General features: G+C 44.1%; 1 protein-coding gene across 1 annotated transcript in view; it reads right to left on the reverse strand.

The window, feature by feature from the left end:
- Nucleotides 1-13,257, reverse strand: part of MCM3 (minichromosome maintenance complex component 3) — a 134,241-nt gene that overhangs the window by 64,624 nt on the left and 56,360 nt on the right. The gene's annotated exons all lie outside the window — the stretch shown is intronic.

The following is a 13,257-nucleotide window of genomic DNA, read 5'->3' on the forward strand; positions in this document are numbered from 1 at the left end:
AATAGACTGTCCCTTCTTAGAAGAGCTTATAATCTAATTTGGACAGACAGGATATGTCAGGGTTGGGGTTTCTAGCAAGAGTGATACTATGAGTAAGTTAAGAGCTGAAAGCAGCTTCAATAAAGTGTGCTTTTAGTTTGGATTTGAATACCGCTAGAGATGGACCATGACATATTGACTCTGGCAGCCTGTTTCAGGCATAGGGCGTGGCAAGAAAGAAAGGATAGAGTCTGGAGTTGGCAGTGGAGGAAAAGGGTACAGATAAGAGGGGCTGCTTATTTGACAAATTTAGTGTGCAGGGGGAGCATAAGGAGAGATAAGTGAGGAGAGATATTGAGGGGCTACTGAGAGACTGCACTTGTAAGTCAGTAACAGGAGTTGTATTTGGAAACAGAAGGGGAGCCAATGAAGTGATTTGAGGAGAGGAGTAATGTGAGCATGATGGCTCTCATGGAATATGAGTCATGCAGCAGCATTTTGAAGGGAAGAGAGACAGTTGAGTGGAATACATGAGAGAAAGTGTGTTGCAATAGTCTAAGCGAGATGTGATGAAAGCATGGATAAGGGTTTTGGTAGTGTGCTCAGAGAAGGCGAGATCAGATTTTGGTAATATAGAGGACAGGTTGTAGCGGTTTGTTGGATCTAAGCAGAGAAGGAGAGAGAGGAGTCAAAAATTACCTTGAGGTTGCAAGCAGACAAGACAGGGAGAATGAGAGTGTTATCCACAGAAATAGAGAATGGCGGCAGAAAGATGAGGAGTTCGGTTATAGACTTATTCAGTTTTAGATTGTGGTGAGACATCCAAGTTTCAAGTTCAAGTTTCAAGTTTATTAAACATTTGATGGATCGCCTATTAAAATTGCTAGGCGATGTATATAATCCAGGTAAAGAAACAAAGAAACTAACATATTAACCAAAAATTACATAAAGTACATACTAGAGATGGGAGGAAAGGAATTAAAAAGTTACAATCTTGGGTTTGGTAAAAAAGGTAAAAACAAAAGGTAAGGGGTTTAAAATCCAAAGCACAATTTAAGAAGAGTCCCTAAAAGAAATAAATTTCAAGTGCTAAAAGCGTCATTGAATAAATAAGTTTTTAAAAGTTTTTTAAATGTTACGATGTCGTGTTCAATTCTAATATACTGAGGAAGCGCGTTCCACCATTGTGGTCCCATTACTGTGAACATGTCTGCTCTCCTAGTCCCTATAATTTTCAAGGAGGGTATGGAAAGTAGATTTTGATCAGATGATCGAAGTGAGCGTTGGGTTTTGTAAGGGATTAATGATCTAGAAATAAATTGTGGTTCATTAGTTGCTAAAGTTTTAAAAATGAGAAGCATTATTTTAAACGTTATCCTATGGCTGATTGGTAGCCAGTGAGCATCTTTTAGTAATGGGGAAACATGGTCGTATTTTTTCGCGTTATAAATTAATTTTATGGCCGTATTCTGTATTAACTGCAGTCTTCTTTTTTCTTTCTGCGTGATATTAATAAATAGAGAATTGCAGTAGTCAATTTTTGATATTATTAAAGAGTGAATAAGTATTTTTATTGAAGTAGAACTAAGAAATTTGGCGACTGAGCGAATCTGACGTAATTTAAAGAAACAGTTTTTGACAATAAGTGAAATGTATTCATGGTAAATTAAGTTATCATCTAATACTACGCCTAGAATTTTGACCGAGTATACCAGATTAAGCGGGATGTTATTAAGGATGAACGGTTTTGAGAGTATTATGTCTTTTTTCCAATTGAATAACATTGTTTTGGTCTTGTTGATATTTAGGGCCAATTTGTTTGAATTAAGCCAATTTTGGATTTGTTCCAATTTAAGGTTGATAGATGTAATTTCAATGTTATTTTCTGGGTCAAGAGGGTGAATGAGTTGAATGTCGTCTGCGTATGAAAATGGAATGAAGCCTATGGACTGACAGATTCCTAATAGTGGTGAGAGAAAAATGTTAAACAGTAGAGGGGACAAAATGGATCCTTGAGGTATTCCAAATGATGTAGAATAAGAAGTAGATTCTTCATTATTGAATCTGACAAAAGAAGCAGCAATGTCAGGCAGGTAGGCTGAGACTTGGGCCTGGATTCCTGTAGAGATATCTGGTATGGAGAGATAGATCTGAGAGTCATCAGCATAGAGGTGATATTGAAAACCATGGGAGGAGATTGGTGTACTGAGAGAGCAGGTATATATGGAGAAGAGGAGAAGGCCCAAGACAGAGGGATAGCAGCGTAGGAGGATCCACCGCTACATACACTGAAAGTACAATGGCAGAGATAGGAAGAAAACTAGGAGAGAAGAGAACCTTGGAATCTCAGTAAGGACAGCGTATCGAAGGGTAAGTAGTGATCAACAGTATCAAAGGCAGCATATAAAGTAGAGGCCATTGGATCTGGACAGGAATAGGTCGTTAGAGACTCTAGAGTTTTTTGAGGAGAGGTATAACTACAACATGTTTTAAGACATCAGGAACTATTGCTTGAGGATGTGACAGTGGGAGTGATAGCTCCAAATAGGTGGGTAGGAATCAGATCAGAGGAACAGGTGGTGGATTTGGAGGAGGAGAGAAAGTGAGTAGTTTCCTCTTCAGTGATTTCAGAAAAGGAAGAAAAGGATGAAGTATATTGTCCTTCCACTCACCCCCCCGGGCTGTAATATAATTGTCTTTTAAACTACCAAAATGGGGTTCCATTTGGAAAAAATTAGAGCAGGAAACAACAGGTAAGAGGACCCTTCTCACCATCTAGAGCAGTGGTCTCAAACTCGCGGCCCTGGGGCCACATGCAGCCCGCCAGGTACTATTTTGTGGCCCGCGGTCTGTATTAGTGCTGTCTATTAGTGCTGCCCGCTCTTTGTAGCGTTCTCCGGCTTCCCCCCTGGCCTCCTGCTCTTACCTTCAGATAATTACCGCAGCCTGTAGAGAGGATTGCTGGTGTTGTAGTGATCCTTGCAGGCTGCCATCGTCCTCAGCAGCACGTTCCCTCTGCTGCAATCCTGCCCCTGATGTCAGAGGAGGGGCAGGACCACGGCAGAGGGAACGTGCTGCGGAGGCCGATGGCAGCCTGCAAGGAACGTTACAGCACCAGCAATCTTCTCTGCAGGCTGCAGTAATTAGCTGAAACTAAGATGGGAGGCCAGGGGGCAGCTGGAGGATGCTGCAAAGAAGGGGGAAACATGCAGGCCTTCCGGGGGAGGGGGAGAAGATTTATAAACTATAAAGAGTTTTATCTCATTTCTTTAATAAGGCATTAACTATTTTTTTCTGCGGCCCTCCAAGTACCTACAAATCCAAAATGTGGCCCTGCAAAGGGTTTGAGTTTGAGACTACTGATCTAGAGGCAGATGAGAAGAATAAGCAGACCTCTGAGGAAGTGCTGATTGTTTTCTCTCCCATCCCATTCTTTGCCCAGTGATGTAGCTAGTATTAAATTTTGTATAGATCTATGGGCAAAATGAATGGTCATGAAAGGTTTTTTCTGCCACCACCATCCCCCACAAACCCTAACTAAAAATACAGTATAAATACTGAGCTGGCAGGGATCACCAAGCCCTGCCAACTGGAGTCCTCTGTAGGTGCCTAGATATCTTTTTTGCTAAGCTTGGCAGTTGACAGCAGCACTCATTGAGTTACTGATGCTGGTTCCTTATACATGCTCAGTTCACTTAACCTGCATGCATGAAACTGAGTATAAGTGCGGTGCCAGCATCAGTAGCTCAGGAATGCTGCCACTGACTGCTGAGCTTGGCAGAAGAAAGTTTTGGGCACCTTTAGAGGAGGTAAAAGGGATGAGACTTCTATACCACCTTTTCCGTGTATGGTTACAATCAATGAAGTATTAAGTGATTTGCCCAAACTCACAACTTCAGGGTGCTAATGATGTCTTATGACTAAACTTTTTCTAGCCAGCCCAAATGACAAAGTAATTAAACCATCACTTTGCTTAAATGGCTATGACTACCCGATTTCAAAATCTATAAAAATATTTGGAGTCACATTAGACTGTCATCTAACCATGGCAGAACATACTGATTCAGTGATTTAAAAAAAAAAAAAAAATGCTTCTTTGCACTATGGAAACTAAAGACGATAAAAAAATACTTTGATCTTCTATCTTTCAGATTATTGGTGCAGGCATTAGTTCTATCCATACTGGATTATTGTAATATTGTCTATTTGGGAGCTCCAAAGAAAGTACTGAGAAAATTGAGAATAGTGCAGAATACGGCTGTCCAACTGATATATGGTGTGAAGAAAAATGACCATATTAGTCTTTACTACCGATTGCTGCATTGGTTACCGGTGGAGGCGCGAGTACTATTCATATTTTCTTATATCTGTTTTAAGTTGATTTGGGGACTAGCCCCAACTTATCTTTTATCTCATTTTGTGTTGTACAGTCCAATGAGGAAAACTAGATATTTTCATTTATTCGCATATCCAAAAATTACTGGTTGCAGATACAAGACTTTTTTTAGATAAGACTCTTGCATTTCAAGTGGGTAAGCAGCAGTCCTGGCTGGGCAAATGCATTGGTGGAGTTATGCCTTATGGTGCATTTCGAAAAGGAATTACCGGTAAGTCAGCACTGTTTGACAAATTTATTTCCTAACTGTGGGTACTATTGTTAGCAAAATTTTACTCTATGTATATGTAAGAAACTTGTTGTATTTTTAATCATTTGTATTTCACTGATTGTCTAGCCCACTTCTGTGTAAACCACCTAGAAATCGCTTGGTTATGGCGGTATAGAAGAATAAAGTTATGTTATATACCGCTATATTTCCTACTGGGTTCAAAGTGATTTACAAACAATTACAAAAATCAACCTTGGGGTGATTAAGATAAAAACTACTGAAAATTATAAATACAGTGGTGCCTCGCATAACGGACGCCTCGCACAGCGAACGCTGCGCATAACGAACTTTTTGTCTTGCTCCCTATAACGAACTTCGTTTCACACAACGAAGTCGCCTGAGGGGCCCGGGGGGGGGGCGGAACTACTCTCGCCGCTTCCTAATGTGAGCCGGGAACAGCAGCACCCTCACCTTACCTCGGATGCCGAGTTTTCCGGCTTTCTTTTTCGGCCAGCCACACGCTTTCAGGGAGCAGCACATGCGCGCATGCTCTGTTGTTCAATCTTCTCCTCTGACGCAACCGGAAACCGGAAGTTGCAGGAGAGAACATTGATCAACTCCAGCAGCTGCGCGTGCACAGCTTTTTGAGATCGTGCCGGGAGCCAGACCCGCTGATGCACAGCAGCAGTGAATATTGTGCAGACAAACTAACCTGCTGGTACAGCCGAAGAGGGAGGAAGGAAAACTGTTGAATTTCTTGGGGGAAAGATGAGGAGTTCTGGCCAGCAGGGGAGGGAAAGCTGGACAGTACGGGGGAGGAGCAGTAGGGAAGGCAAGAGATCACTGCCCTCTCCAGCCAAAATTTTCCTTTTCAGAGGGACCCCGACATGGCAGCCATTCTCACAAACTGCCTGCGGCTGCCCCGAAGTTTTCCCTCTGCTGCAACTTCCCGTTTCTGATAGGGCAGATCGCCGCAAAGGGAAAGCTTCGGGGCAGCTACCGGCAGTTTATGAGAACAGCTGCCATGTCGGGGTCCCTCTGAAAAGGAAAATTTAGGTGTTTAATAAAGAAGTTTGGATCGCAGGGCCCCTTAGATCTATGCTCCCCCCTCTTACGCCAGCCCTGGGACCCTTCTGACAGTTTCGGGCCCTAGGCAAGTGCAGAGCTGCACTCAAGTGGCTAAAGAGCCACATGCGGCTCGCGAGCCGCGGTTTGCCGACCACTGACCTAGGACAACTGGAGGGTCAGGTGATTTGCCTAGAGTCACATGGAGCTGCAGTGGGAACTGACCCAGTTCCCGAAGTTCTTAGCCTCCTGCAGATCGTGCGGCTGGGTGAGGGAGAAGGCTGGCAGGCTCTGCATGTGAGGTGAGGTGGAGGGAGGGAAATGTAGGGCTGCAGAACAAATTATTTTGTTTTACAGGTATTCTTATGGGACAACAGGGCTGCAGAACGAATTATTTTGTTTTACATGTATTCTTATGGGAAAACGCATTTCACACAACGAACGTTTCACATAACAAACTTGCTCCTGGAACGGATTAAGTTCGTTGTGTGAGGCACCACTGTATTGCTAAACATCATGGTGAAGTTCATTTTTCAAAGAAAGAGGTTTTCAGTAATTTACAAAATATGCAGTAGGTAGGTACAGTTCTAATTATCATTGGAAAATTATTTCAGATTTTAGCACCCAGATATTGAAAAGTGCATCCATGATGTCTTTTATATTTGACAGATTTTAATGATGGGTATAATAAGACTTTTGCTCTTGTGAAATCTCATGGTGCCTACATTATGAAGCAGAAAACAGCTTGCACTTATCGATGACGATGATGAACTTTGGCCAGCCAGTGCCTTAAAAATAATGCAAGCAAATTTGAATTTGATTCTGTATTGTATTGGTAACCAGTGCAGATCACGTAGTGCAGCTGCTCTAACCACTCCTCCAGTCCACTTCAGTTGGAGCTTGGGGATCGCTGCTATGGTACCCTGTGGCTGACTATGTGCACAGAAGGCAGGCCAAAAGAATACTATCAGGTAAAAAGAGGGTAAATAGGACAAATAGAAATTCCCCCTTTACCAGGATATTCAGGGTTCAGGGACACTGATCCCCTGAGCTATATGTATAAAGGTAGCTACTACTACTATTTATTATTTCTATAGCGTTGAAAGGCATACGCAGCGCTGTACATTTTAACATACAATAGACAGTCCCGGCTCAGAAGAGCTTACAATCTAATTTAGACAGGATATTTCAGGGTTGGGGAGATAATGGTAGAGGACATTTCAGTGTTTGGGAGATAATGGTTGAGGAAATGATACAGTGGGTGTAGGTATCTGACAGCAGTGAGTGGGAGTTAAGAGTTGAAAGCAGTTTCAAAAAAGTGGGCTTTTAGTTTGGATTTGAATATTGTTAGGGTTGGAGCACGACGTATTGATTCAGGCAGCCTGTTCCAAGCATACGGTGCCACAAGAAAGAAGGGAAGGAGTCTGGAGTTGGCAATGGAAGAGAAGGGTGCAGATAAGAGGGGCTTGCCCGATGAACAGAGATCATGAGGGGAGATAAGTGAGGAGAGATATTGGGGGGCTTCAGAGACAATGTGTTTTATCCAGACTTGTGGAGCGGTTCGCATGCTGGATAAAACACATTGTCTCAATCAGAAGTCTCAAGTATTCCAAAAATTCCCAGTACTGTCCAATAGGGGGAGCAGTTTCACTGGCAGTACAATGCCGGGTTGGAGGAGTTGGTAAAGTCTGTGCCTGTTTAGCAAGCTGATCAGGAGCAAAATAAAGGTGGATAACTCGCATGCAGACATGTGAATCATAATCCACAGTAGGCAGAGTGCAAAAGGTGCATAATGTGATTGAGCTCAAACTGTTTGGAATAATTTAAGTGACCAAAAAACAGAAGACAAGTCTACCACAAGTCCAAAAGAAGTCACAACAGTGGAGGAGAAGAAAAAAACTAAAAGGTCTATGGCAGGGGTGTCCAACTCACGGCCCCATGAAGTATTTTGTGCGGCCTGACCCCACTCAAGGGCGATGTGGCGTTTTCCTCTGCAGCTCCCGGGTGTTTACATTCTTGCCGGCTTCCTCCTACGTGCCTTCTGCGGCTGACCTGGAAGTGTTCCCTCTGATGTCGCAACTTCAGAGAGAAGGTTTCCAGATCAGCTGCGGGATGCACGTAGGAGCCGCTGCCCGCAGCTTTGAGCGAACACTGCAGCAAGATGGAGGAGGGAGCCGGCAAGAAAGTAAACACCCGTTGCACAGAAGGGAGGGAGAAGGGCATGTTGGGACTTGAGAGCACAAACAGGACAAATGAAGGAAGGAAGGAAGGAGGGGCATGAACTTAGGACACCGAGGGAAAGAGGGAGGGGAGCATGAGCCATAAGAACATAAGAATTGCCACTGCTGGGTCAGACCAGTGGTCCATTGTGCCCAGCAGTCCGCTCACGCGGTGGCCCTTAGGTCAAAGACCAGTGCCCTGAGTCTAGCCTTATCTGCGTACGTTCTTGTTCAGCAGGAACTTGTCTAACTTTGTCTTGAATCCCTGGAGAGTGTTTTCCTCTATAACAGCCTCCAGAAGAGCGTTCCAGTTTTCTACCACTCTCTGGGTGAAGAAGAACTTCCTTACGTTTGTACAGAATCTATCCCTTTTTAACTTTAGAGAGTGCCCTCTCGATCTCTCTACCTTGGAGAGGGTGAACAATCTGTCTTTATCTACTAAGTCTTTATCTACTAAGTCTATGTTTTGATCATGTCCCCTCTCAGTCCCCTCTTTTCAAGGGAGAAGAGGCCCAGTTTCTTCATGTACCAAGCAAACAGACAGCAATCCTGGCTGGGAAACTGCATAAATGAAGCCAAACAGCACTACAACGCATTCCAAAAATCAATTAAAACCACTCTATTCAACAAATTTATTGCCTAAACAGATGACCTTCTCTCACTATGTTATTTCCCCGCTGCAATCTCTGATGAAATCTGTCAGGTACTCCAACCTCTCATATATTCCTTCCCCATGTAATGTAACATTTCTCTTCATGCATTCTGTAATTCGCGGATTGTCCAGCCTTCTTTCAATGTGAACCGCCTAGAAGTCGTTTGATTATGGCGGTATAGAAAAATAAAGTTATTATTATTATTATTATGATCTCTCACTGTACGACAACTCCTCCAGTCCCTTAACCATTTTAGTCGCTCTTCTCTGGACCCTCTCGAGTAGTGCCATGTCCTTCTTCATGTACGGCGACCAGTGCTGGGCGCAGTATTCCAGGTGGGGGCCTACCAGGGCCCGGTACAGTGGCATGATAACCTTCTCCAATCTGTGATCCCCTTTTTAATCATTCCTAGCATTCTGTTCACCCTTTTCGCCGCCGCCTCACATTGCTCAGACGGCTTCATTGACTTGTCGACCAGTTCTCCCAAGTCTCTTTCCTGGGGGGTCTCTCCAAGTACTGCAGTAGACATCCTGTATTTGTGTAAAAGATTTTTCTTACCGATATGCATCACCTTACACTTATCCATATTGAACCTCATTTACCATGTCGCAACCCATTTCTCCAGCGTGTTTATGTCACATTGCAGGTCTTCGCAATCCTTCTGCGTCCTCACTACTCTGAATAACTTTGGTATCATCTGCAGATTTAATCACCTCGCTCATCATACCAATTTCCAGGTTGTTTATAAATATGTTGAAGAGCACGGGTCCAAGCACCAAACCCTGCGGCACTCACTTGTGACGCTTTTCCAGTCCGAGTATTGTCCATTTACCCCCACTCTCTGTTTCCTATCCGCCAACCAGTTTTTAATCCACGTGAGAATTCACCCTCAATTCCATGGCTCACAATTTTTCGAAGTAGTCGTTCATGCAGAACCTTGTCAAACACCTGAAAATCCAGATATATAGTGTCGACCGGGTCACCCTTGTCTATTTGCCTGTTTACTCCCTCGAAGAAGTGCAGCAAGTTTGTCAGCATGATCTTCCTTTGCTGAAGCCGTGCCAGCTTGTCCTCATCAGATTGTGTCCGTCAAGGTGATCAATGATGCGGTCCTTTATCAGCACCTCTACCATCTTTCCCGGTACCGAGGGCAGACTCACTGGTCTGTAGTTTCCCGGATCTCCCCTTGAACATTTCTTGAAGATTGGCGTAACATTCGCCATTTTCCAGTCTTCCGGAATCCTTCCTGATTTGATCGTCAGATTGGCTATTAGTTGAAGCAGTTCAGCTATAGCCCCTTTCAGGTCCTTGATTACTCTCAGATGGATACCATCCGGTCCCAGGGATTTATCATTTTTAAGCCTATCAATCTACATGCATATCTCTTCTAGACTGACCGTCAACCCTTTCAGGTTCCCATCTTCGTTTCCTGAGAATGGCCTGTCGGCTTCTGGTATGTTGTGTATATCCTGTTCGGTAAATACAGACGCAAAAAATGTGTTCAGTTTGTCAGCGATGGCTTTGTCCTCCGTTAACACTCCCTTTATTCTATGGTCATCCAACAGCTCCACCGCTTCCTTCGTGGGTCGTTTCCCCTTAATATATTGAAAGAACAGCTTGAAGTTTTTTGCCTCCTTGGCTTTTTTTTCCTCATAGTCTCTTTTGGCCTTTCTTACCGCCTTATGGCACTGCTTTGATGTTGTTTGTGCTTTTTCATGTTTTCGTGCTTTTTTGACCTTTTCCATTCCTTATGGCTGCAAGTGCCAGTTATGGCAGTACAGTAGGGTTTTGTGGGGCTCACATTTTCCACCATGAATGTAGTGGTTAGAGTGGTTTATGGGCCTGAGTCCTCCTCTCTATGATTCACTAGCCCACCCCCAGGCTACTTAAGAGACCTCTGTGCAGTTCTACTAGGCTTCCCTATATAAGAACATAAGCAATGCCTCCGCTGGGTCAGACCTGAGGTCCATCGTGCCCAGCAGTCCGCACACGTGGCAGCCCAACAGGTCCAGGACCTGTGCAGTAATCCTCTATCTATACCCCTCTATCCCCTTTTCCAGCAGGAAATTGTCCAATCCTTTCTTGAACCCCAGTACCGTTCGCTGCCCTATTACGCCCTCTGGAAGCACATTCCAGGTGTCCACCACACGTTGGGTAAAGAAGAACTTCCTAGCATTCGTTTTGAATCTGTCCCCTTTCAACTTTTCCAAATGCTCTCTTGTTCTTGTTCCAGAGACAGGTATGTACATTTTTATTCTGATTTTTATGGTGGTGTGATGGGGGGGGAGGGTCAGTGATCACTGGGGGAGTCTGTACTTTGTGTCTGCCCAAATCCCGCCCTCACAATGCCTCCAAAATGCCCCTTTCAGCTTTGGGCACACAGCGGCATTCAGAGGCTTAAAATGTCCCTGGATACGTCTAAAAAGCCATTACGATTATATCGGCACTTGGAAGACTTGTCTTTTAGGTTGTCCAAGTGCCGACTTGGGCAGGTTTTTAGACATACAGTGGTACCTTGGATTATGAGCATAATCCGTTCCAGGAGCATGCTTGTAATCCAAAATGCTCGTTTATCAAAACAAAGTTCCCCATAGAAAATAGTGGCAACAGCAACGATTCGTTCTAGAACCCGGGGTCTATACCTGTCAGGTGCCGGATACTACAGTGCCATCTCCTATGTCTGCCTCCTCCGTCGGTCATCTGAAGAAGAACCCCACAGTGCCGCTTCGTGGGGGAGGGATGCCAGCCGCCGGAGAACCCCACTGTGCCGCTTCGGGGGGGGGGATGCCAGCCACTGGAGAACCTCGCAGTGCCTTCAGAGGGATGCCTCCTCCATCTGCCAGCCAGCCCTCCTTGTCGGATGCCCCTCGCATGCTGAAGAGCCCCCACCCGAGCCCACGCAGCCGAGCACCGCCCCACCCGCACGCCGCGCACAACACGCACAACGCCGATGATTGACGCTGTGCGCGTCACACGCAAAGCGCAGGCAGGACAGCACCTGGCCACGCAGGCCCAGACAGAGGTCCTCCAACCTGCAGAAGGCACCCGATGTAGAAGGCTGGCCGGAAGACGGAAGAGGAATCCCTTGTAAGTGCTCGTTGATCGGGGCAGTGCTCGGTTTGCGAGTCAAAAGTTTGCTGAGTGTTATGCTCGTCTTGCAAAACACTCGCAAACCGAGGTACCACTGTATTTCCGTTTCGATTATGAGCTCCTTAGTATCTAAGGAAAAAGGACTGTATGTAGTAATTTTAATATATTAATGAAAACGTATTGCGTGAAGAGTCACGTAGTTAAATGTGCCACGAACAAAGTTAATTGAAAAACAAAGCCTGAAAAGAGGATATGCAAGATAGACTTTGGGTCTGCAAAGATATACAATATGGACCAATCGGGTTTTCAGACTAGCCCTAATGAATATGCATGAGAGAGATTTGCATATAATGGAAGTAATAGCCATGCAAATCTGCTCCATGCATATTCATTAAGGATAGCCTGAAAACCCGATTGGCTTGGTGGTCCTCCAGGACAGGGTTGGGAACCACTGGTCTAGAGGCATGGGTGATTAGAACAGACAATGCAGAAAAATGCAGAATGGACAATGCAAAACCTTCCAAGAGAGATTAGTGAAAAATCATATTAAAGACAAGAAAACGATTTTAAATTCTGTGGTTCCCATAAACCAGTGGTTCCCAAATCTGTCCTGGGGGACCCCCAGCCAGTCAGGTTTTCAAGATATCCCTAATGAATATGCATGAGAGAGATTTGCATATAATGGAAGTGACAGGTATGCAAATCTCTCTCATGCATATTCATTAGGGATATCTTGAAAACCTGACTGGCTGGGGGTCCCCCAGGACAGGTTTGGGAACCACTGCCATAAACAGTTGCAGTTCAACCTGAAACTCAGGTACTGTGGGTGGGAAAGAGGAGAGTTCAGGAATATGTCATGATGAGTTAGGGCTAAAAATAACAAAGGTGTGTTACTTAGTGCGTCATTCAGGAGCTGTGCAAGTTCAGATATGCTAATGTTTATTCATACTGAATAGGTTAGTTCCTTAAATGACAGAAGTAAATAAAATAGAACTGATAAGGTGAGATTGCCCAGTTACTCTCATCCTCTCAGGTTTATTGAATAATTTACTCATGGTTAATGGGTGTGTTTTTTCAGAGGGGTGTTGTTGGTTTTTGCCTTCTACTGTAATGATAGATTTCTTCCTGCTTTACCTGGCAATGATCATTGGCTAAAATGTAATGAGATAAATTTAGATGAACTATGTAGGATTTGTTGATAAATTCTCCTAAGAGGGTACTTTGCCCCCATGAAAATTATCTAGTTCTGAGAGTGACAATATGTGGGAAATCTTTGCCACTATTTATATTTTGCTTTCAGGTCTTGTTAGGAACTTCACTAGCCTGCTTCATGTCCACATCATGTCTTACTGATGTGCATTATCTTTACCTGTATCACACCCAGGAGATGAAACAACTACATTTTTTGCAATGTGCAGCCCACAAATAGGTTTTCACTAACATAAATGAGACTGGTTCTGATTAGAGGTCTGCCTTCAGTAACCACAAAAATTAACATTGTAAAAGGGTCATGTCATAGGCCATGCAATGAGCACTAGGATAACAAATGTCTGTTGCTGAAGCTCTGCTAGCAGCTTGATGGGATTAATATTATTTCTAGTGCAAAGGGCAAGACTGGAGAAAGTTTCTAATTTCTGGGGGAAA

Source organism: Geotrypetes seraphini, chromosome 3, assembly GCF_902459505.1.
Source record: "Geotrypetes seraphini chromosome 3, aGeoSer1.1, whole genome shotgun sequence".
Taxonomy (NCBI): Eukaryota; Metazoa; Chordata; class Amphibia; order Gymnophiona; family Dermophiidae; genus Geotrypetes; species Geotrypetes seraphini.